Source organism: Caloenas nicobarica, chromosome 16 (genome assembly GCF_036013445.1).
Source record: "Caloenas nicobarica isolate bCalNic1 chromosome 16, bCalNic1.hap1, whole genome shotgun sequence".
Lineage (NCBI taxonomy): Eukaryota > Metazoa > Chordata > Aves > Columbiformes > Columbidae > Caloenas > Caloenas nicobarica.
In genome coordinates this window covers 2,829,816-2,851,356 of record NC_088260.1, presented here as the reverse complement: position 1 = coordinate 2,851,356, position 21,541 = coordinate 2,829,816, and the positions used below count along the sequence as shown (strand labels likewise).

General features: G+C 39.8%; 1 protein-coding gene across 1 annotated transcript in view; it reads left to right on the top strand.

Moving 5' to 3' along the window:
• Nucleotides 1-21,541, top strand: part of TMEM132C (transmembrane protein 132C) — a 177,895-nt gene that overhangs the window by 458 nt on the left and 155,896 nt on the right. The window lies entirely within an intron of this gene.

The following is a 21,541-nucleotide window of genomic DNA, read 5'->3' as shown; positions in this document are numbered from 1 at the left end:
AGTTTCCTTTCTTTCTGCCTCGGCGATGATGGTATTTACAAATGCAGCTGAATTTCCGCGGTGTGTTGAAGAGCTCGTCTCTGTGGGAGGGGGTGTCCCAGTCCCAGCTCGGAACGGAATATGGGGAGTGGTGAAAGCTGAAAGCGGCACCAGGAGTACCATGACAGCGTTTGGGAATATCGTCCTTTAAATTAGATTGGAGCTGTGCAGTGATAGCTCTAGAGACTGGCTAGAAACCCTGTTACCTGGGCAAGATGCTTGTTAGCTTGATTAAAGAGACAGCTGAGGAGCAGGTTTGTCTTAGCAGAGGGGTCATTTGAATGATCTCCCATTTTTTTCCTCATCACTGAACTTCTGTGATCACACAGTCCCTTTGACAAAGGCAAATCTCTAAAGGGATTCAGGGATCTAAATTGTGCATGATCCAAACAGGAGTTTCTGTGCAGAGTAGTAGGAGGCTGCCATGTCTCGACACTTCTTGTTTTCTTGCTCAGACTGTGATAGCTGTGGATATTTTCTAAAAAATATACCTTCATACTAATTTGGAGGGGCGGGGGGGAAGGAACTTGTGAAGTTCTCTGCGATTCCTGCCGTTGTTGCCATCTCTAGGAATAAAAAAATATTTTTGCCTTTTTTATCCTGTTGGCATTAGTGGTGCTGTTTTACTGACATAAGAAGATTACTAATAAAAGACTCTTCATTGTTTAGTTTGGTCCAGTCCTGCCAACCTCTCTCCCAGGGTAGCTGATTGTAGAGGCAGCCATGAGATACACAGAAGTATAATGTCTCAAGAATGAAGCAAGGGTGGAATCAGTAGCAATTCATAAAGGGACTTTTCCCACCCCCATTGGTAAGGAAAACAAAGTACTTGGCAGAAAATTGCATGGCCTCTTAATGCTGATCATTTTAATATAGTACATTAAAATTAATGGACATCCCAGTGACTCGATGTGTTCTGAAAGTGCTTATGTGAAGAATGCTAAATACGGGTTCCTGTTTTGATTGCTGCAGCCTGGAGGTGAGAATTATATTAGCCTGGTGCTCACCTTTAGAGACTGCATGAGATTAAGACTTGTAAAGAGGGTCTGGCATTTTTCTGGGGCAGTGTGTCTGTCTTGCCATGCAGCTTTGGCAGTCACAAGTGCATCTTCTCCAATAAGTGTTTGCGTTAATACATCGAGTTAGGCACCGATGTGTGGGCATTTTCCATCTGCAAATATATGAGAAATACAGGGGTTATGCTGCTGCTTAAGGGTGGGAGAAAGTGCTACAGTGAGAGGTTATAAACAACCCAACCTCATTAAGCCATTTCTCTCTGCTGGAACCTGGGTCAGTGTTGACTCAGCCATGCTGTAAAAAGTCACTAGTGGTGCCACGCTAACCACTGCCAGCAGCAGCTGCCGGGCTTGCCGGGCTTGCCGGGCTCTTCGAGAATAAGGGAGAAAATACCACTTTCCTTCGGGGAAGAAAAGCAGAGCGTCTGAGTAGAGAATTTGCCTCGCAGCATTGCTGGGCACAGGATGGTTTAGAAAAGAATCAGTTAATTAAACTTCTCAAATAAGGTGTTTGTATGGTTTCCTTGTGTGCCCTTAACAAGCATTTCATTTGCGCTCCCCTTGTGTATTTGCACTCTTTTTGTTGGCGTGTTAGGATAGTGATTGTTCTTGAGAGCCTAAGTCTGACTAAATGAAAGTCACTTTATAGCTCGCAAGCAAAAATGTTTGTAAATGTGCCGAGAAACTTACTATTATAGACAAGTTGGCATTTGCTGTTTAAAGAGCTATATTTACTTCTCTGAACTCATTAGCATCTCCTATCAGCCCTGAATTTCTAAGAAAATTCTCCTAAAATGTTGCCTTAGGCTTCAGTGTGCCATTATGCTGTGGTTATTTTCTTGCTAATAATGTTAATTCATTCAATCTCAAGAAAGAAGCTTGGCATTTAATTTAAGCCGTGCCTCTAGTCGGACCAGGATGGATAAAAACTCAGTGTGCAAAAGTGCTCTTGTATTTAGGTACGTGCACATATTTTACATACCGGTTATTAGATGCCTGTTCCCTAGGTGGAGAGTATGTGTGTGAAATCATATTTACATAAGTAAATCCCAAGTGTGTATATATATTCCTTTCAGGAAATGACCTCTTTTCAGTGAAGTGCTAATGCATGTGCTTAAGCCTCTTTATAGCCAATAGGAGGTATTCATGAGCTTTAAGGTTTTTTATTTATTTTTTTAAATTGTTTTCTTTTATCAGAGCATAAATGCAAACACAAGTGTACAGATGTACTTCATTGTATAATGCATAGATAACTGGGAATCCTCAGTTTCATGTTAACTGTGAACTACAACAAGAATCATAGAAACTGGAAATGCAGAATCTAGTAAGTCCTACAAAAGAGTTTAAGGAGGCAGAGCTAGAGGACCGATTAATTTGCACAAGAAACACATATATGCAAGAAGGTATCGAACATGGGCAGATGTTAAATGGGCACAGAGTTACTGGAATTTTAGGTACTTAAGTAGAGTTTGAACACAAATGCCCACACAGTTGTGCATGCGTGGGCTGGTATAGCACCTGCTTTGGTTCTGCTCTTGTTTATACCACAACCGTGCGTTATATACTTGTTTCAGTTACAATGGTGTGAAAACTGATCGAGGCTCTTTATTTTGAAGTTTGTTTCATTCCGATTTTAAATTGTTCAAGCAGTGAGGCTTTTTATGTCCTATTTTGAAAGTTCAGTAGCATGGCATATCCTAGCATTATAGACAATTTCCTTATTTTTCTTTTTCTTAATTTCATTGAGTTAGTGCTAGCGAAGAACACGGCAGGGACTTGCATTATGTGAAATTATAACTGCATGGAGTTTTATAAGTAGCTTTCTTTTGGATGTAACACTTCCGAAATGGAGATAGTGCTATTAATATTCTAATTTACTTTGTTTCCATATTTGGTAGTAGATCTTATGTTTATTGGATGCTGTACTTACCTGGTAAAATACCCAGCAGCTGTATTAGAAATACCTATTCAAGCATACTTCTAAATGCACAATTGCGTGATATAAAATGTCAGATCTGTAATTGCTTTTCTAATACATAAATATGTGTCTAGCTCTTGAATTAGGGAACTAAGTATTTGTATGAAATGAAGTAACAAACAGCACACCATTATGTTTTATTAACTGGCTAAATATTAGTAAGTATTGACAAACTATGTTATTTGAGATGAAAGGGTAGGGATTTTTTTGAGAGCTGGGATTCGGGTCTGTGTTTTTTAAACTCCACTGACAAAGCAGCAGTTCAGCACCGCTGGAAAAGTGGCTTGTAAGGAAGAGATAGAAACTCTATGAATAAAAGCAAATTTGCTAGAAGTGTTGGCATCTTATACAAACTTTCCTGGGTAGAGTTGTCAAGGTGGTGCCTCTCTGTAGAACATCTCTCTGAGCTGTTGTTTCTGAGCATGGTGAGGGTCATGCCTGTTTAAGGCTATTAGTCGAGAGACAAGTAGATGAAAGCTTGAAATCTTCAGAGTGTGATCACACCATTGAAGTGGTGTCAGAGATTTGTTGTGCCGAATCCCAATTTTCTTCAAGGCTTTGGTACACCCTTTGATTTCCTCATATGCTGTATGCCAGTTTGTGCTGCCACGCTGAGATTTTGGCAGTAGTTCACATCTGGCAGGCTCCACTCGATGTGCCCTAGCTATTTTGAGAGAGACAAAAAGCACATTATGATAAAAGACGTGAAAGTAAAATGGCAACAAGTTGTGAGAACTTAAGTGGGTAAAGACAGTAATTGAAAGTAATCTAATACAGACATTAAAAAGCTAAACTGAGGATATAATGGAAAGCAAACACAAATTGTGGGTGACTTGAAACAATACTTGTCCATCAGTATGAAGGAGATGTTTACTGGATGCTAAGTAGACTTGATACCGAAGGAAGGTGGATTTAGTGGAAGGGAAGCTGTGTAGCAGGAGTCAGACCTTGCCTCTGCTCTCACAAATACCACTGTCTTGGTGTTTTCATCAGTCGTTTCCTTCCTTCTCTCCCTGTCTCTCATCCACCGTGATTGTCATTTTGTTGGTTTGGATACTTCGTTCGCTGGGACCTTTTTGTATTTCCTTAGTATCTGAACACTACACTGATCCAAATACAGGTAATATCTAGTGATGCTGTAAGATGTTAACCTATGGTGTTTGGCTGAATTTTGTGTGCTCTGTCCGTCATAGTGATAAGCAATAACTTTCTGGCCAGAAAACCTGCCTTTGTCTAGTTCAGACTCTTATCCTGACTTGCTCTTGCAGGCCTGAGTCCTTTAGATATATTCAGCCTTCCTTACAGACTCAGTACCCTAGCAAAACAGTTTCGCAGTGTTCAGCTCTTCAAGCAGTTGTACTGTTTTGTGTTCTGTGGACTGGCTCAGGCTCTAGTGACAGATGTGACCCCTTTGAAACAGGGACGGACAAATGGTGCATTCAAAGTTCAGAGCTTCTGCAGTCTCCTCACTCAGAGGTATCTGGTAAAAGCCTGCGGATGCATCTAGCGTTGGAAATAATTTCAGTCCAGTAGTGCCTGTGTCTGTTTTAGTTAGCGAATGGAAATACTCTCTCTTTATCTATTTGTTCATATTTTTTGGGTCAATACACAGCCTCAGGTCACCATTTTTCTTTTCAACTATATCTAGTGAAATGACCCAGTGAGTCCGCTCTATTTTCTTTGCAATTCTAAAGCATATTAATCTGTTGAGCTTGAATTCCATAAACAAAGTGTCATTTCCATCACTAAAATTACAGGCATCTTTGCAGCACTGGTCAATTAGGTGAACTTTTCTTTGGGGAAGTACATTTTGACTAAGTGATTCTTTGCTGCTACACTTAAGAAATGTGCTAATGTCTTCCTATTGCATCACTGACGTCTTGGGTCAGTAACTTTGTGCTTGGAGACAATCTTTTCTGGCACTTCTTTTGCCTGAATAACACAGATCATACTAATCGTAGTTCCACTGTCATTATCAAAAGCATTCTCTTACAACTGTGCAGTTTTAGCAGCTTGACAGATGTAAACAGCTAGACAAGTCGTCTCAAGTGGACACTTCTTTTATTATATACTGTAGTAAGAATTTAATCTGATTTTGTCATCTGCTAGTGCTACAAGAGGCATGTATAAGGTCAAATGCCTTTTTTTGTTAATTGTTTCTTTTCACATAATACTTTTCCATTTTCTTCTACAATTGTTATAAAACTTGTAGATTTTTATAGAAGGACAGCGTGGAATTTTTAATCTTTTTAATCATAATTACATTGATGTCTGTCACTACCAGAACTTGTTCATTTGTTGCTTTTAGTTGTATGTTCCTCTTCAAGATCGGGAAACACAAACCTGCTGCAAGGGGAGACTGTAAGTGTATCGCCCTTTTCAGTAATATGAAGCAACCACCAAGCCCCAAAACAGTGGTTAGGAATTTGACATTTCTATGAAAACTTTGAAGTTAAACAAGAATGTGAAGGGGAGAAGGCATAATTAATTATGGAAAAAAAAAAGGCGACTTTGAAAAAAGTTAATGCTTTTGTATGGAAAAAAAGACTTGCTGGTCTCCTGAGCATGGCTAAAAGTCAGTTCCTCTGTGCGTGAAGAGGAAATATTTAGTAAATTAAAGGTAAGATGATATCCCATGATACCAGCACAACAGAGGGGTTGGTCCACTACCTTCTGCTGGTTAACTGCAACGTGCAACCACAAAGTATACATGTTGAAATGTATCTGCCGATACATCTGATGTTGTATTATTTATTCAATCGCTGTATTTTTCTGCTTGATAACTGAGCAGTTCTTCATTTGAAAATCTTCTTGAAACATACAGTTCACAAAACAATTATTTTGAAAATTGTGCTTGCATCTAAAATTTACTTAGATAATACTTTTTTGTGAACTATTTCACAAAATTATCATTTTGACTTCTAGTAAGGTATTCAAATACAATCAGCTAACAGCATAGATGCATCACTAGTATTTTTCTATAATATTTTTGATATTTAAAAAAGGCTTTTTGTAGTTGCTGTGAAAAGATGTGTCATTCCAAATGACTTTTGAAAGGCATTTGAACTTTATGCAACAATTAGGTTTTTTTTTTCTTCTGATTGAGAATGAAGGTAAACTTCAAAATGTTTGTTTCTGTCCTTGTGAAATTCCGTTTTCCAACCAGTTGTATTGCCCGAGGGTGCAGTTTCTTACCAGCGGGAGCCAATGTAAATTGATGCTGCCAGGTTTCTGCCCTCTCCCAAACTGAGCAACCCTCTTTTTCTGCCAACTCTGCCATGCCTCGAATATCTCTGTAAGCTGCTTCGGGGAGATAAAACACACGAAGTACTTTGTTGTTCATAAAGGGTGAGTTTGTATCACCTTGGGATCAATTTACTGCTTGTATAAGCAAAAGAGAGAATGGGCTGGAGTGGGGGAGAGACAGTTTAGCGGAGCACGGTGCAGCACTTGGAGCAGTATGGCTTTAATTTGGTGGTGGGACACTATCGTAAAAAAAGAGGCTGTTATGGGAGTTGCGTACGTTATATATCCAATGCAGGATATTAAACACTGAGAGGTTAGAGAATGTGAGAGGCACTTGGTAAACTGCTCAGCTTTGATTGCCGTATTAGGTGTTTTTTCTCATTTTGCTGACTCTGTGTATTTTGAACAAATAACGGAGGCTGACATTAATGTATTACCGTTTTTCTCGTTCAGGTAAAATGTGCTTTTTGATGCTGAAAATAAAGCTATGTTCCTAAACGCAAACTAAATACACACCATCACCACCCTCCTGCAAAAAAAAGCCCAAACCCCAACTTTCTTCCATTATTATGACATGACTAGTAGCACTGTTTCTTATTATTAGAATTGCCATTAAAAGAGCTTGGGGTTAGTTTCTTATAAATTCCCCAACAGTTAACTTTTTCAGCTAAAATATTCCATGCCAAGCATCTGCCTCAGATTTTCTTCTTTGGTGTAAAATTGCAAGTTCTTATTACAATAATATCTGCAACTGATTAGCTAGTAATGTGAATTAATTATTACTGTTTCTTTTTTACAGAGGAAAAAACCCCACTGATACAAGATCAGTATCAACCGATGGTACTCAGCAATTCACTGGAGGTGCTCGTTAGCTTGTGGAATCACTATGAAAATATGACTAATGTGTTGTGCTTGGGAATGTCAGCAAACTAGTAGATGGAATCTTTCCAACTGTGTGTGACACAACGGAATTAGTATATTCTCTTTTTTCCTTTGGAGTGTCACAAGCAGTCTGGAGATGAAAGGAAGGTGCTGACTGGTCTTGAAAGACAAATGCTGGTCTGGAAACACCTATAGTGCAACATCCATCTGGAAGATCTTACTTTATTGCATTATACAGTTATTCAAAGAACCATATTCATGGTGTCGCCTTGGCTATTTCACGGATTAAAGTTAGATACTGCTGCATTTCAAGCTCAAAGCTTCACAAGTCCTCAAAGCTTCAGGCTTCCATTGAACTTTAGTCTTGGTTTTGAAAACTCATTTAGAATTAAATTAGCTGTAGTGACGGAACTGTGGGACTTTAATAGGAATCACCAGATGACATTTAGAAATGATGATGTGGTGCAGTAATGTCAGGACTGGTTTGAGGTAGAAATCATGCCTTTAGGCAATATTGTTTAGGGAAGTCACAAAATGCAAATAGTTTGTTTGGAAAGTATGTATAGTGATTTGTTTCATTTGGGGAGAGGAGAAGGATCTGCTTTTGTCAGTAGCACAGGTGTGTAAAGTTGGAGTGGAATCCTGAGTGCCTATAAAATTTTGGATCCTGACCTAGACCCTGAAATGGATCTCTCAACTTTGTTAAATCAAACTGACAGTGGTCCAAACCCACTTAAACTTTAGGAATGTTCTGGCCTTTTTTTGTATTTCGTGGCTTTTGCGCTTATTCTCTTCGTTTATCATTTAATAAGAGTATGTCAAATTGAAGGCTTATTAGTTTCTCTTTTTGTAGTTCATTATTCTATGACTGTGGACTTTTCTGAAATTAAACATTGTTTTTTAGTGTTAGAACCTCTCTGTGAATAACTGCCAAGACACTGGCATAAGCTGTTAGCTGATCAAGTTCTAGCTCTTTTGTAATGAGGCAAATTCTGTTCTGTGGGCACTCTGTCATGCCCTACAGATTGCAAGTGAAAGATTTCGACCCACATACATATTGCTCTGTATATATCTAAGAATTCATGGTTGCTTGGTAAAGTGTCTTCAGTCTTCCCTCATTTTACCATGCAATTTCTCTTTGTATGAAGGGAAACAGATTTGATGAAGAGGATGTTTGTAGTGCTATTCACAGGTAAAGAATAGTTTTTGAATTCTTCTTTTACAGTATTTACATATTCCTTTCCTGGAAGAGGGGAGCTGGTTCAGGATGCCAGATATAATTTGGCACTGCTAGACCCTGTCAGAATTGAAGCGGTTTAGGAAATCTTCCTCCTTCTGCTAATTAGTCTATGTGTGATAGGTGTAGTCCAAATAATTGACATCCATCACGGGAGGATGTTTAAAACAATTCATCTGAGTTCATGTGTTCGAATAACTTAAAGTACATATAATCCAGATTACCTGGCTGTTACAAGTAGAGGCATTTTAAATATATTTATCCTTAGTTCTTACGGGTGGTCGAAGCTTAGAACTCACTTGATTTTTGAGTGTCAGTATCATTGCTCCAGCTACTGCTATTGGTGATCTAGTTAATGGTCTTCAGTGTTCAGGAGAGTAATTCATCCGACCAATGTAGATGTTTGCTTTAAAGTGAGATGACTTGCTCGGGGTTTCAGCTGAAAGTGTTGTCTGTATCTTTGACCATGGGGGGAACAATAACCTATCTATACATAGATGTTGATATAATAGAATCATAAGTATAGGTGAGACTTAATTCAACCTGTATAGATATATTTTTCAAAGTGTAGATGGGCCTATAGCTTCTGTTAAGCGGTCGCCACTTTTTGGAAATCCATCCCATTTGCACAGTTTCAAAATCTAAGTATATAAGTTAGGCTCCTAAATTATTCTATGTTTCTGTGATCACAGAAGAGTAAGAAATGCTTCCAGATTCATATTGATGTGATGTTTTGAGTCCAAAAGAGTATTTATGCTTCCATTATCAAAGTCTTGGACAAGTAAAGACCATGTTTAGATGCCTCCGTCACACAGGACGGATGTGGGCGTACGTGACTGAAGTTGTACATACGCAACAGAAAATCCTCCAAACTTGAAAAATAATGAAACACACCAGTTGGTGTTTCTGTGCATTAAACGTTAAAGGACGTAGCTGGAAATCTCTCTTTTCTATTGCCTGTGCCCTGTGTTCGTGGATTTGGTTATCCAAAGCTGTCACTTTAATACATCATCCAACCTTCCACCTTCATAGAAAGCAAATTGTGACTTACCAGCCTATGATTTTCTTAATTTCTAATCATCTTTGAAGAAATACTTGAATTTACATTGAAATTTAAATTCTATACTAACATAGCACAAAAGAAAATAGCACTCTACTTAAGTACAGGGTGAATATGACCTCTCCCATACCTTGTAATTTTGAATTAGTCTCACCACATTTCAGATTTTAGCTCATCTTAACTGAAAATGGAATCAAACAGTGTGAGCTTTTGGGAAACTGTTTTGAAGAAACAGAAAATGCAAACCACATGGTATACTCACAATGTGAAGACTTAGTGAAGAAATCTTTCTTCATTGAAAAAATGAAGTCTAGTGGGTTTACTAAGCAACATTTCAAAGCAGTTTGAGATGAAAGGTTTGTGGCCTAATTTGTTGCATATGTGATATTTCCTAATGGATCGGTGTTATATTGAAAAAGTCAACAAGGAAGTGCAGTAAAGTTGAGGGGGGGAGGAATATGAATTGGTAGTTTAAAAAACGAATTTAATCACAATTTTCTATCTAGAAAGTGTCATCTGTGTATCAGAAAATCACATTAACTGTTCAACACTTCCCACTATAGTACCCTTTTAAAAATGGGACTTTCTCAAGCTCCAGCAGTTTTAGCTGAAGTTTTCCATGCTGCATATTTTTTTACTGATTTGGGAAAGTTTCTGTGAAGTGTTTCAGTTGCTTCTGAGAACAAAGCCAGCTAGAAATGCTGAGTTCTAGCCAGCCAGAATAATTTCTATGAGCAGCACTAGTTGGGTTAAATCCTGTGATTTTTTTTCACTGTTAGAGACAAAGATAGATGGTGTTTTCTGTAATCTCTCTCTCTGAAGTGATGATGTATGAATGCTAAAATTCATTTTTACTAAGCAAGATTCATGACTGCAGATAACTCCTGCAAACATGTCCCTGCCTTAAAAAAAAAAAAGGCAGATAAAAAAGGGGATAAACATATTTTTGTCGCCTTCTAGCTTTTGGTCTAATTCTATGAAAAGTCTATTCAAAGTTGCCAGACTTCTGAGCCTGAAAATTGGGTTTAGTCTATTCTTAATGCAGAATTGAGAGGGTGGCCGCAGCATTATCCTGAGTGTGTTGTCTTTGTGGACCGTACCGCATCTCGGATGCCAGAGCTGCGTACGGATTTTCTTGGGTATGTTCCTCTTTAACTGTCACAAGCCATCGTGCGTCCTCCCTCTGCCATTTCGGGGCACGACAAGGGTTAAGGAACAGGTGGTTATCTATGGGGCTGCCGTCTCATTTGGTACCCAGGATGGATAGCTTCCTGGGAAGAAATCCCAGTTTTTGTACTGAAGGAGGTTATTGTCTGCGGACTGCGGCTTCATTTGTTACAGAAGCTGGAAGGTGTGTAGATGTAACAGGCTCAGCATGGGTTCAACTTCTGAATCTATACAGAGAGGAGTTTGGCATTTTTCAGTATAAACAGCCTCTGTGGCTCTTGCTGGTTTCCATACTCAGTGATGGCATCCTAGAACATATTTTTAATAGCCCTTCAAAGACCACAAGATTGTCCTCATAAGCCAAATGCAAACTACAGGAGCATAGACAGAGGGTATCTGGTTCTAAGCATCTTCTGTTACCTCTCAGAAGCTTCCCTTGGCACCCAGGACTCTTTTCTGAATCCTTCCCTCATCTTTACTCGCCGTAGCCAGGCATGCTGGACAAGTTTCCAGGTTAACTTGTATCTCATGGAAGGAGCAAAGACAGTACAAAGATAAGGAGTTTAGTAACACTCTGGGGAATTATATCCTGTTCTTGTTCCTACCACAGGGTTAGCGCTATGCTTGGAAAAAAGACAGATTTTTTTTTTGTATGCTTTCATATTTTTCTTTATAGCTGTCCCTAACGTAAGCAAGAGGCTTGCTCACTAATACTGTGTTCTTCAGAAAATCAGGCTGCAGGTTTTCTAAATTAGGTATCTGTATTAGCAGGTGCTTCTGAGTCTAGTTATGAATTTTGCTGTGCTGAAGTTCATCCTTTTAAAATTATAGATAATTCTCTTCTAGGAAAGTGTTGCGTAAGTAAATGTATTGATATTTCTGAAGTGTTCTGTATAGTACCATGATAAGCTGCATAAAAAGTTTATCAGAATTTTAATAATTCAGTGCAACACTTACATATTGTGTCTTGAATTAATGCGTGGGTTTATACATAATGCTAAAGAAATGGTGAGCAGCTGTCCATTCTGTCAGCCTTAGGCAGAGTTCTCTGGAAGAAATAATATGTCATTAAAGGCTGTATCTTAATGTTTATGTATATGGGGATGAATTAAGTTTAAGTTTGGATTTCCTTGTTACTTTTTTAGTGCTTTCCTTGGCAAACTTAACATTCCTTTTTTGTGAAGGAACCTTCTGGCTCATTGTAGGCTATTCCTGCTGCTTTTAATATCCTTTGAGATTGATTCATGAAGTGCCAACATCTTGAGCTGTGGAAAAAGTATAAGAATCCTAAAGAAAGACCCTGGATATGTGGGAATAGATTTGAACTCAGACTCTTTCTGTGCTGCTTTGATCTGAAAGAGACATCTTGTGATTCAAAGAACCTTTACAGTTAATTAGGGCCATTAATTCAATTAGTTCCATTTTGATTAAAAACTGATAGCATTAGCAAAGTGTATAAAGACAGCATCTGGATCACATTTAGTAGAATATTTTAGGAATCCAAAGGAGTTTTCTGAGGTAACTTTTGAACATGTCTGTATGTGATAACTACTTAGAAAAAATTCTCCATGGGGTAGATGAGCTCAAGATAATTTTTATATTAGTGACATTCCAGTGATTGATGTTCTGTTATAGGTCAATGTGTGTTTCCATTTCACTAGCTGACAGTTAATCACAGAAGAATGAAGTTGGGAGGAAACAAACAAAAGGATGCGAGGACTTGAGTAGCAGGATGTTAGAGAACCTGGCACATCTGTAGTGGGTGGTGGGGACCCACGATGCAACCAGCTTGGAGCAGTGTGTGTTTGGAGAGTTTACCCACCATAGAGGTCATGGGAAGAACCACCTGTGAATTTTTTGCCGTCTTTTTGTTAGGTCTTTGAACTGAGTGCACAAATAGATGATAAAACTTTGTCTCTTACCCCTAAGTTCACTGACCTGCAAGAAAAACATGGGCATAGCCTGAGAAACTGAGCTGGAAAGGAATTGGACTCTGTGGCAACGCAAACGCCAAAGCCGCAGCTCAAGGCTTGATCTTGCCAAGGCTGCTTATCTTGGTCTTGGAGTCGCAGCTAATGCAGTGCGGTGACTGGGACTCACTGACTTCAAGTTCAATTAATGCTGCTATTCTGGAATAATTCTTGATTATCTTTGAGCAGGTCAGTGGATTGTTTTCAGCTGATTGTAGCTACTAACTGAGGTATGTTCTTTAGGAGCTACGTTCTTTTAGAAAAAGAGGGCAGAGTTCTATGCCTGAAAGACAGCACTGGATAGTGATTGAGGCCATCTGAGATCTGGCTTTCTGGAAGCATTCTTGTTTCTTCCTTGATTATAGCAAGTGCTGAAGGAAAAGCCAAGTTAAATGCATGGATTTAGTGGAATTAATCTGTGCAGGCTTTCATCATTTCTCACTTTATTTCATTCCATTGTGCTGCACTGCATGTAGAAGAAATTTTTTTTTTCCCGTACCAGACTTCAGATGCCACAGAATCCCCTAAAAGTTCTTTGCAGCTGTCAGGGAATGAGGATTCAACATATTGTAGAAAAGACTGAGCATGTTCAAGGTCAAGAATGTTACTGACCTGTGGTATTGATAAGAATACTACAAGAGCATCTCCTCATTTTTAATCTGATACTTTTTTTTTAGACCTGCATTTAAACTTTTTTCTAGGCTCCTACAAAGCAAACAGTCAGACTTCCTCTGAGATCTTTGTAAATATTCCTGCTGATTAAGCTATTAAGAGTGGAATAAGGAGAATATAAATAGATTTTTTTTTAATGGAGTGGTTAATGTTTTAAGAATGGCTTTGTCTGTTGTATGAAGGAGTTCCTTACAGTCAGGTTACAAAATTAAACCTTGTTCTTTGAGTATCAAAGTGGTAAGTTCCTACAGTGGGTAACAGAAATAGGGTAATAAGACACTCCATTAATTGCTTCATTTTTTCTTTTTTTTTTTCCCCAAAATAGGGGGTAAAATTAAGTGTTTAGAGACAGGGGGGTGTCTTTTTTTTTTTTTGAGACTCTGAGAAGTCTATTCAATGTCTATAGAGTTCCTGGATACTTCCTAGGATGCGTGTCAGTACCTTGCACGTCACCAGCAAACTACAGTGCAGGAGATTCCTTAGCTGAAATATCAGGCTTTTATCCTTTCATCTTTCTTGCAAGAGGGCTTACTTGAAAGAAAAATAAATATTCTGTAGGCTCTTTTGTTTTCGCTTTGTGCACATAGACCACTTATTTGCAGTTCTGATGACTTGTTTCTGGAACCTATTTTAGTTTTCTTGGGAAAGAAAATATTTTATTCTGTCACTTTTTTTTCCCCCAGAAATGTCATCTATTAAACAACAACAAACACAAAATAAAATGCCAACCAACCAACTGAACAAAAAAACCCCACTGAAACCAACAAAAAACGTAAAGAAATGGTGGTGTTCAAATAATTGTAACTGAGAACAGAAATCTTTGATTTAGATACCAGAATTGTACAGTCTGTGTTTCAGAAGCACAAACTTCCCTTTAATAAGCAGAAATGACCTGGAGGGTTTCTCATAAGTTTAGCGAGTGGCGTGATAGCACAGAGATTGGATGCATCACAGTATATTATAAAACCCAGACTGAAATCCAGAACTCTAATGCAGACAGTGAGCCCAGAAGCTCCACTTCATTCCAGTCTGGAAGACGATCTGCAAAGCACATGGGACTGTCTGTGTGCGTAGAACAGCTCAGTGTATCACCAAAACAGCAGCAGGCAGCTTCATTTGCTGCTCTTCCTATTCAGGCAGGCTGCCCACATCCAGATGATAAGTAGATACATCTGCAAACATGTTCTGCTTCTTACCTGTCCCTACACCTGTTCTCAAGAGCTGTGTAGGTACATTCTCTGTTAGGTATGCAGGCAAGTCCAGCAATTCCATACCATAGGTACAGGTTTGGGTTCTACCCAAATTGACCTTGACAGACAAAGTTTATTTGCTCTTTTTTATATATTTGTCTTTTTTTTTTTAACGTAGCCATTATGTTGGCCAAGTTCCCATAGTAAATTATTTTTATGTACTTAATTCATTCTCAATGAAACAGACCAATCCATTAAGGAATCTGTACTAAAAACTGTAGCTAATTATGTGTTCTTGTGGTGTATGACATCAGTAGAATGCCACGAGTTAATTACATTCTTAATTACAGCTTTGTATTGAATTAGGGACCTATTATATATAGAATAATTGAAAACCTGCTGAGATCATGTCTGGTAGCATCTAATTGTATCCCATTTTTTTTTTTTTTTCCCCCTAAACTTTAAATAAAACCTGGTATTTCATTTAGCATGGTTTTAATTAATTGACATAAGAAATGTAATTAGAGCTGAGGCAATGGATCAAGTATCTTAAAACAACCATTCAGAAATTAATCACATTTTGGGGAACAATTAACAGCTTCCAGAGTAGGAGCTATTCTGCTGCATTTCTGGAAAAACCTTGAGCAGGCACCACTGTGGAAAGGATGTGCTGCTCTTAGAAGAAAAGAAAGGTTTGAATGTTTGGAGATATTCAGAGTGTTCTTTCAACTGAAGGAAACTTGATATCCTTGCAGCTTCAGGCATCAGAAACCTAAGAATAGCACAAGAAGAGAACTGGGATCTAATGATTTTCCCGAGTGGTGAGCAGGACAGGGCCTGGCTGTATTGCACCAGAAGAGGAGGTTACTGGTGGCCTCAAGGGCTTTTCTTCCCTCCGGTGGAATTACCTGCTACCTGTCAAGAGCAGAAGAGTTTGACTGCAGCACCAGTGAGAGCGGGTTGTGACTTGGACTTCTTGAACTTTCTGGCTGTGCTTTCCAATTCCCACCTGCCTATATGAAATTTTTTTGGAAGCTGCTTTGCCATCCACCTTCCAAAGAGCATTATTGCAGGTTAGAGGGAAAAAAAAAAATATTTCCTCTCTTCTTTCTTCCTGAACATATTAGCCCACTCTTGCCCTTAACATCAAGACCTGATAGTGAGAATGGTGATCAGTCAGTGGACCAACACATTGAGCATCTTTTCTCCTTGTGTTTGACAAAAATCTCATCTGTGATCTCAGACTGAACTAGCTGGATTTTAAAGAGGTTATCTGAGAAGGAAATGCTACTGAATAGTTTTTTCAGTGACAGAATTTCCAAGGCTGACATATATTTAGAAGATTTGGGTCTGTAACTCTTTTTCACTTTCCTTTTGTAGAAGCCTTGAGAGTTGTTTGGTGTGTGGTGATTTGTGTGTGTTTGTTTTAAATAGAAATTATTGTTATGATTTTCTATTGGTATAGACCAAGCCTTTCATTTGAATCAGCCTGCAACAAAGCTTTAATTCCAGGGTGAAGAATGATGTCCATTTGCTGTTTGCAGAAACATGTATTTGTTTCAGGACATACAGTTATGTTTCGTGTGTATAAGGCGAGTTAGAGGATCTGACATTTTTCAGTTTGATATCTCTAAAATTAATGTGCACGTGTTTAGACCTGCCTATACATAAATAGGCATATGCTTTGATTAGAAACGAAGAGCATATGCAAGGATAAAACTGCTGTGCGAGAGCAGGTTTTAGAGATCTCGCTGTGCTCGGACACAAGCAGAAAAACCCTGGGTACATCAACTGAAAACTGGCTGGCAGCCATAGCACAGAGAATGGAGGGAATGTTTGCCTAAAAGACTAGATTGTGTCAGGCGTGACTAAGCAGGAATTTTAGCTAAAATGCGTTAGCAAATTGAATGCTTAGAGCAAAATGAGAACGTTCATGGTCTTGTCTCGCTTGAGACTGGATTTGATTTTTAATATAAAAATCAATGAAGGGGGGAAAGGGAGTTCTACAGAGTGTTTCCTGATTTTTAGGAATGCTGATATAGGTGACTGTTAAATATTTTGCTCTGGCTCTGTTTGCATTCCTTCTGGAATATGCCTGCCTTTTAATAGCCTTGTAGATTGTGGAGCACTCGTCTGTCAGTCGGGTAGTAAAATACTTTAATTACCCACAGGCACTCAGCAGACCCAGTGAGAGAAAGAGTGGGACTAGTTAAAAGGAGTGTGCATCAAGCTTACTTTCTGACTGTCGAAAGAATGATAAAGCATAACTCCTGGCTATTATCCCTTCTTTCTCCATGAATGGCATTCCTGATGGAAAGAGGTGTTGGGGTGTACGTACTTTGCGGGTCCTGCTCTTTTCTAAATCTCTAAGGATATTGGAATGGCCATTGCAAAGTGACAGCTTAGTGGCATGAGTTGTCCAGCAGGTCAGATAGCGTAGAGCTGAAAAATAATAAACAGGTAAGAAACTTTGCTGAAATACATGGCCCTGCCTGCTCGATCTTTCATGTACTTTTTCTTTTATGGATTGCTATGTTCTGTGCTCATTACTTATCTCATTATCCTTATTGCATAAGTATGCAAGTTGATGAACAAATTGCCATGTTCATGTTTCTGTCATCTAGCTAGACTTGGCATGTAAAACACTGCTGCTCTGGCAAGGTTCTGGGATCATAGAATGGTTTGGGTTGAAGGGACCTCCCCAGCTCCCCCAGTGCCCCCCCTGCCATGAGCAGGGACATCTGCACCAGCTCAGGTTGCTCAGAGCCCCGTCCAGCCTGGCCTGGGATGTCTCCAGGGATGGTTCAGCCACCACCTCTCTGGCCAACCTGGGCCAGGCTCTCACCACCCTCAGCGTAAAAAATTTCTCCCTTACATCTAGTTTAAGTCCAGGCTGCTTGCACAGAATTGAAGTTGCGATAAGCTTTTGGAGACCCAAAAAAAGGGGACCAATAGCCTAAATGAGTGATTTTTAGGAAAACTAATTTTCTTGACGTGTGATTTCTGGAGGATTCCTGTCTCCTGAAGGCTGTAGGAGTGGGCATGTGGAATGAACTGACAGTAATGGGCAACTGTCTGTCTTCTCATTTCCCTCCAGTTTTGCTTAAGCCATCCATTTTTCAATGATAATACTAAACGAAGTATGAGTTTGGATGGCAGCCAGGTGTCAGCACATGGCAGGAGGTTTTAATTCTGCTTTTAGAAACTAGATAAGTGGGGTGTGCTAATAAGCTAATATAAATACAACCTTCCTGCTCAGTTGGACAGCTTGAGAGTGAAGATGATCATGCCACTGCCATGTCATCGTGTTTTGTGTTAGAGCTTGTTAAAGCTCTAATTATTACAGCTGTCTCCATAATGTGCTGTCTCAGTATTATAACATCTACTTGATTATATGCAATGACAGCAACTAGATAGCATTAATTCCCCGTGAAGCTTTTTGTCTCTTACGTACTTTTCCCCCTGTTGTGTTCATACTCTGACACTGCTCAGGATGCATAACTGCTACTGTGCTTTTCCAGCCTCCCCTCCCAATTTCAACCCTGAAAGCTGCGTTTGTGTAATCGGAAGATCATACGTTTAGCTGCTTCCTCTCTGAGGTTCCCAAACTTCTTCAGATGCATTGGAGCCACAGTGTGCTGTAGCTTGTGCCCAGGACAAGCTGATTATACTGTAGTATGTGCATCCTGATGATCAGTGAAGCCAGCTCCTGGTTTCAATGAAGAAATTCAAACCAGAATGCCTTGGAAATGCACAAATGGACTGAAATTGGTGTTTTTAACGTTAATCGGAGTAGTGCATTTTAATGCTCTTTCTCATTCTGTGCAGATTTTAACCCCTTCCACTCTTCAACAAATCTGTGCTAGAATTTATATGTAGTTTTCTGTAGTATAGGGGAAAGGCTACTTTGTTTTGTGTCTTCTATTTATTTTTTTTGGATGTGTGCTTGCTGTAAGTTGTTTGAGAGAGAACAGTGAAAAGCAAGTGAACATATTTCCCTTGCGAGACTCCTGTTATTGAACAAGGGGATTTCTCCACTACGATATGCCAATTACAGATGAGCTAGTCATTCGACACATTTTTGGCACTGAGAAATTTTAGAATCTGAGTCCGGGTTTGCACAGGATAGCGCTGTTTTGAATGGATCCGAAGCTTGTATCTCAGGGGTCTGAGTCCTGCGGTGCTGGATGGGTGCAGACAAAACCATGCTGTGCTTCTCACGGACTTGATCTGCTGCAGGACAAAGCTGTGACACGACACTTGGAAGCGGTCTCAATGAGTCCTTTGCCAGGCTGCTGTTTGCCAGCTGAATTTAGTACTCTCATTCCCCTGATCGGTGAATAGGTTTTCCTCAGATCCTCTTTTATTTTTCTGTTTCTTCTCCAGCTTTTGTTTTCTGTGGAAGAAGAAATCTATCACAGGGGCTTAGAGTTGCTTTGCCTGAGTCGCTTTGCATAATGTTGGGGCAGGAGAGGAACTGATTGTATACTTAGAACTAGCTTAACAGAAAGGCTTTGGATAATTCTGTAGAATTTTTAAGGAGGTTGCGTTGGCTTAAATGATTAGTGTGAAAGCTTCAAAGACTAAATATTTAAGGCTCTGTTCTGCTCTTACTTGTACCCATGCAAATCTCCGGAATTTCACATTTGAATGAAAAGTAATTCTGCATTTCTCTTGCACTCCCTCCTTTTCTTCTCCTCTCCCCAGTTCAGACTGCACAGAGCTGGTATTCTCTCTTCCAGCAGTTGGTGAGCATCTGGGGAATACTGCCGGGTACACGGAGATGGGGGATGGCAGTGTGCAAGGAGGAGGAGTGGGTACAAATAGTTCGCAGCACATCGTTCCCTGTTCATCGCCTGTATTCTCATGGATGCCCCTGAAGTATGGATATCCCTTCACCTCTAACAGTTCAGAATTTGGAGCTTTACCACTCCACTTCATCTTGCTATCCCCTCTATTGGAAATCATCATCTTTCTTTATCCAGTTCTGCCTAGAGCTGAGCATGAAGTAACTTTGCAGGGAGCGAGGAGATGAAGACCAGCGAAACAACCGGGGAGCCTGATCCTGCGCTGCCAAGTTATCTGCTACTGCCTGAAGATCAAAATCTACACGATGGTTAAAATAACTTGGTAGCTGCTCACAGGAACTTATGCAACCAAAAAAGCTACTCATCTATACATGTGACACATAATAACTGTATGCAGAATGGAAATTTTATCTTTGTCTACCTACTGCTGATTCTCAAACCAGGCTTCTACTCAGTTGTGTCCAAGTACTTGATCATCTGCTAGTTCTTACTAATTCTTTACTAGATGCATGGCTTATGGAACAAACTATAACAAGAGGGTTGGGGTGTTGTTTGTAAGGCTTCTAATATAGCATTGATACTTACTGGCAATCATTTCCATTTGATTGGACTAGTTTGCAACACCAGTGTACCTGGTATAAAGGTATCACAGTTCTTGGTAACAGACTCTTACAGTGCTGTGTCTTTAAACATGACTGCTGAGTGCTATTCTCATCATGATCCTATTTGCCATCTGTGACACTGGTGTAACTAGGAACCATTCAGTCAAGGTGAGAAGCTTGTTCAGCTTGGGATTTACTTGTTACAGTCCCAGGTGTAATGTGTTCATTAATGAGTCTGAATTCAGTGTGGGAAGGACTGACTTGGTCTGTTCTGTTCCCCGGGAGTATTTCGTTAGTGAGTGCTTTTCACAGTTCCATGTGTAGCTAAGCTGTGGGTTTTGTCTATGCTAAGTGGATTCTAGTTATTCCCCTGACCTTCAACTCCTCTTTCAGGAGTTTATGCGTCAAGGAATGTGCTTTGATGCATTTTTAAGGAAAAATCTGTATTCCTTGGTTTTCAATACCTTTACTGTGTGCAGGTGTCAGGGTGTCTAGGCAGCTTGCCAGGATGACTAGTCTGGGTAACACAGTTGGCAAATCCTGTGTGCCCCAGACAGCGTATCAGTCATTGTCAGTGAAGGCTGTTTAACTGATCGACAAATGCATTTTTCTTACTGGCTCTTCCAAGTGGTGACAAAAGGAGGGTGAGGAGGCTGTGGGGATTTTTTTAAAGAGCTCTTTGATGGATATACTCAGTATTTAGAGATGCTTTCATTGAGAGTTGACTGTTCAGATATATTCTGCTGTAAGACTGACGTATGGTGGGATCTGGCCAGAAACATGCTGGATTTTGCACCCGGGACATGGCAACCCTGGTTGTACATACAGACTGGAGAACGAGATGCTGGAGAGCAGCTCCGTGGAGAGGGATCTGGTGGCTCTGGTTGACAGGCTCCCCAGGGAGGTGTCAGGGCCCCAAGCCTGACAGCGTTCAAGAAGCGGTTGGACAAAGCCCTCAGACACCTGGTGTGAATTTAGGGGTTGTCATATGCAGGGACAGGAGTTGGACTCGATGATCCTCGTGAGTTCCTTCCAACTGAGGACGTTCTATGATGCTGGATGCTGTCTGAAAGGATTCTCTCAAATGTCGCTTGCAAGAAAACTTATCTAATAACCGTAGTTCTGAGACAGGATAAAAGCTGAGCATCTAGTTTGCAGTGTGTTTTGTTACGACCTTTGTCCAGCCACAGCAGACAAACAAAGGCACTCGTGTGCAGTGGCTGAAGGTGTATGTTGATTGTTGAATATGTGAAGGGAGTTCTACCCCTGAAAAGCCCAGAGGACTTCTTATAGTAGCTTTGAAGGGCACAGCACTTGCTGTGGTGATTCACTGCTTCTGCCAATTTGTAGTTGAAAGGTGGGCTCTCTTCACTCAAATGGATTGATGGTTCTGAAGAAAGCAAATGTAAGTCTGTTTTTTTTAATCCTTTTTTCTTAAGTGGGAGCATTGCGTTTCTCTCAACTGTGCAGAAAGTGAATCTGATTGCTTTCAGTTGTTCCTTTGTGGAATTCACTTATGTTCCCTCACAATAACTCAGGAAGTGTCTGACTTTTTCATTATGCTTTTGTTAGTACAGATTGACATACGAGGTCCCTCTTGATCTTTTATGAAATGGAATTTCAGGAGAATATTCAGGAGAAGGAAAGAAGAGAGAAAATCCGTTAAGACCCCTC